This window comes from Caretta caretta, chromosome 6 (genome assembly GCF_965140235.1).
Source record: "Caretta caretta isolate rCarCar2 chromosome 6, rCarCar1.hap1, whole genome shotgun sequence".
NCBI classification, from domain to species: Eukaryota; Metazoa; Chordata; order Testudines; family Cheloniidae; genus Caretta; species Caretta caretta.
This window is the reverse complement of record NC_134211.1, coordinates 49,119,461-49,123,676: the sequence shown is the minus strand read 5'-3', so window position 1 is coordinate 49,123,676 and position 4,216 is coordinate 49,119,461.

Sequence of the window (4,216 nt, the reverse complement as noted above, 5' to 3'; positions counted from 1 at the left end):
TGGTAAGGACAGCAGGATTCAGCCCTCAGACTGTACAGTCATTTTTCAGAGTAGAATTGCAGTTTAAGATTTCATAGCATAGGAAAATAATTGTAGGTCAGATTAATGGTCTATCTAGTCTAGCATCTTGTCTCTGACAGCAGCTAGTATCAGACGCTTCAGGGAAAGGTGTGAGAAATCCCACAGTGGACAGTTATGGAATTACCCACTCATAGAAGTTTCTTTCCAACCTTCTCAGTAAATTTGTTCCTACAAAGTGAAATCTGTTATTGAACTTAGCCAAATATATTTACTTAAATCAGCAACAGTCTTTGTGGTATAAGCATCTCTTCTCTGGGATCTCAGTGTGGCCCCGGCATGCATCCCTGGTGGAAAATAGAAGGACTTGAAATTTAAAAAGCAAATACTGTGGAGTGTGTTGTCACACACCTGGTTGTGCAAGATTTACAAGACAAACTTTTATTGAGGTCCTATTAGTGACTTTTGGCCATAGCTCTCCCCTGGTGACATTTGCAAACCAGGGTTTTCAGGGTTCCTACATGGCAGAGAGGAGCACCGAACTACAGGGGACTATGCCTCCACATGTGGGTTTTGTGTCTCTAACATGTGGTACCAAACCTCAATGCTCACTATCCACCCAGACGTATAAATATAATGTACCCCATGGTAGAGAAGAATCAGACTTAGTGTGATCGATATAATGGGGATTCTTTATTCAGGCCACTGGATCCAGACATATCCAGAATGAATAATACACCCTGTGCTGCCTGGTGCCATCATACAGGGTGTCTATTCCATAGCCTGTTCTGGATAACATAGTAATAGAAGAAACAACTGAGCACATAATAGGAAAGTGTAAGGGAGTGTGGCTTGCTGCCTTAGAGCTTCCTGATTTGGCAATAGGACAGATATAAACTGGGAACAGTTCTTTAATTTTTTTAAGACCTCTGAGAGTTTGGCATGAAGAAAGATGTTAGTTTATATAGGGCTGCACAGCTGAGCTGTCCTCCTTCTTGAGGGGCGGGCATCTGCTGTCCTGATTACATGATCACTCACAATGAGATGTCAGGCAAGCTGTTTTATCAGCTGTTACAACTCTGGTGGCTGAAGTGCAAAAATCTTCTCCATCCTGCTAATCGAATGGGGAATTGTCTGGAGGTATAAACCTTGGAAGGAAGGAATGCAGGGTAACGGCGGTGACTGGAAGCTGGGCTCTGCAGTAATTGGAGTTCAATTTGTCCCTATGTGGAATACCTCATAGTAACTGTAACTGCTAAGGAAATGAATGATCACACTTATTCCATGATAATATTCTCCTTCCTCCTACTCATTTCCTTAGCAAGATTTCAAAAGTGAATGTTGTGTTGGTGAAAGATGCCAGATTGATGATCCTGGAAGCAGAAGGCCTCTGTTTAAATAGGAGGGATAGGCACTCACCTCACCAATGTGCCTCCCTGCTAACCTGGAGGCATCACCTCTAGAGGGTCATTCAGTCAATAGACACCCTTAACTTTTGTGCACATGCTGATGGTGGTATTTGTAAGATGGAGATCTGTGGCATTGATTCACCAACTCAAGAAGTGAATCATTGCTCTTAAAGCACAAGACTAGGAGTCAGGGGACGTATAGTCTATTCTTCGCACAGCCATTGACTGGCAATATGACCTTGCTCAAATTACCTACTCTCTGTTTCCTACTCTGTAAAGTGGTGATAATATCTACCTCACAGGGGTATCTAAGGCTAAAATTAGGGATTGTAAAGCACTGAACAGTACTTGATGGAAGGCGCTACAAAACTGAAAAGTAGCATTTCAATTTGTCCAACAACTGGTTGTCAGATGGTGAAAAGCTTTCATATTCTATCATCCTGGAATGGATTCACACAGGTGACATAGGGGTGTGAGACTTTGATTCCTATTACTAGGTGTACAAAAGATGATGTTACTGTCATCTTTGTGCTGGTAACACAGGCTGTACAAGAGGAAAGGAATAATGAAGATTATTCCAGGGGAAGCCATAAAGGACATCAGGAGCTTCAATCGGTTCTAAAAATACAACAGTTAAAATAGTTAAGATGAGTTACAATAAATGAGATGACTCATCCATTGACAGATTTTCCTTCTCAGAAGCCTGAGGATCTATATTTATGCAATATCACAGAGTTACACCAACGCAGAGCTATCACTGACTAACAAAAGTTGAAGCTCTGGAGTGACACACGTCATTCCCATATATCATGGCTAAGGCTACTGTTTCTATGGGTGCTTTCAATGAGTTAAGTGGTCATGACAGAAAACTCACTCACCTTTGAAATCTGTCTCATTTCAGATGCACCCTAATGCTGTTTTATAGTGGCCCTATGCTTATCACCTTGTCTTTCACTCACTCATTCCGAAGGTTAAGATTTTAACCTTATTTACAGTTATTTTTAGTAAAAGTCATGGACAGGTCGCAGGCAACAAACAAAAATTCATGGGAGCCATGACCTGTCCTGACTTTTATTAAAAGTAACCGGGGGAGAATGACAACTGGAGCCCCATGGGGTGGTGGTGGTGGGAACGACAGCCCTAGCCCCACCGCCACTTGGTGGGGTGCACAACCCTGGCTCCAGCCCTGGCTGAAGCCGTGGGCTGGGGGCACACAACCCCAGCTACGGCTGCAACCATGGGGTGCACAGCCCCGGCTCCAGCCCTGGCTGCATCTGTGGGGGTGGGGCACACAGCCCAGGCTCCTGCCACAGCTGCAAGAGGAGCACACAACCCTGTATGAAGCTGTAGAGAGCAGCATGCGAGGCACATAACCCCGGTTCAGTCTGAAGTGACAGGGAGTAGCGGGGGAGGGACACACAGCCCCCGTTCTGTCTGAAGCCATGGGTTGAGGACGCACAACCCCAGTTCCGCCCCACTGCTGACAGCGGAAGCTGAAATCATGGAGGCCCAGTAAAGTCACAGAATCCATGACCTCCATGACTAAATCGTATCCTTACTCATTCCCTTTGCTTGTTTGGGCCCTTTCCTTTTTGTTTGTTGTTTTTCATTGGGGTTTATGTGGATGGCATTCTACTGTTTTTTTTTTTATTTTACTACTTTATTTTATTCTGTTGCACAGTATACTCAGCTATGCACTAAATAAATACACTATTATTAATTATTATGATTTGAGAAGATGTGTGAAGTCTCTCTTCACCACTATAGGCTTTTACAAACCTGCAGTAAAATTACTGACACAGTGGTAAACACAGCAGTGCCCTGTCTACGCTAGTGTTCCCACATTTGCTAGCACAGGTGGAGAGGCACCAATCATAATCCACCAGTGGGAAATTTCCCCCAGATTAGTAGTATAGGAAAGGCCTATGGCAACTGGAAAACTAGTGACTACTGGACTCACAAGACAGAGAGGGGAAGTTTGAGACTAACTTTAAAGCTTTGCTTTTAGTTGATTTTCATCCACAGCTATTTTACACTGAGTGTTCTGAACAAAGCATGTAGTTGATAATGATTCAGCCACCTTTCACCCTTCAATTAAGGTATGAGAGATCCTCAAGCAAAGCCAGGGAAGAGCAGATTTGCCATTCCTGATGTTTGCAAGGTAAAAGAAAATCTGGGAAGGGAAGGAGAAAGGGATTTTGGACAACACTCATCTCAGGCTCTCCTTTTAGGTCATGAAGAAGAAAAAAAAGTCACAAGCTCAATTTTTCAAAAGTCCTTTCCAAGTCACCTTTGAGTATCGCTTGCAACATTGTACTGCCTGCAACACCCACAACACTCCTGTGTTGCTCTCTACAGGGATGGGCAGCTGACATTGTCTCTGACATGATTGTTAATGTGGAGAAGGGAGTGGTCTATGTTACGTGTGCCAGATGAAGAGAAAGTGGTTACATATACAAGCTTTTTCCAAGCAGTAACTTTGAAACCTGGAGGACACTTGCCTGTGGTGGAAGTGATATCTGCCAGCAGAATGAAAGTATCCCTAGTTTTTCTGAAATTTGACTTCTATAGAAAACATCCCTCTTCCTGTGTTACTTCACGGCAGCTTCTCTTCTCACCCAACTGCCAAACCTCCACTCAATAGTCATGGTTCATTGGCATAGTTTGCATTTGGATGACAAGCTGACACTGGGTTTAAGCCTCATGCAGCATGGCAGACAGACAGAGGAGATAAAAACAACAATAATCAAACAAAAACTATGTGCTTCATTACTTCTCAGGGGACAGCA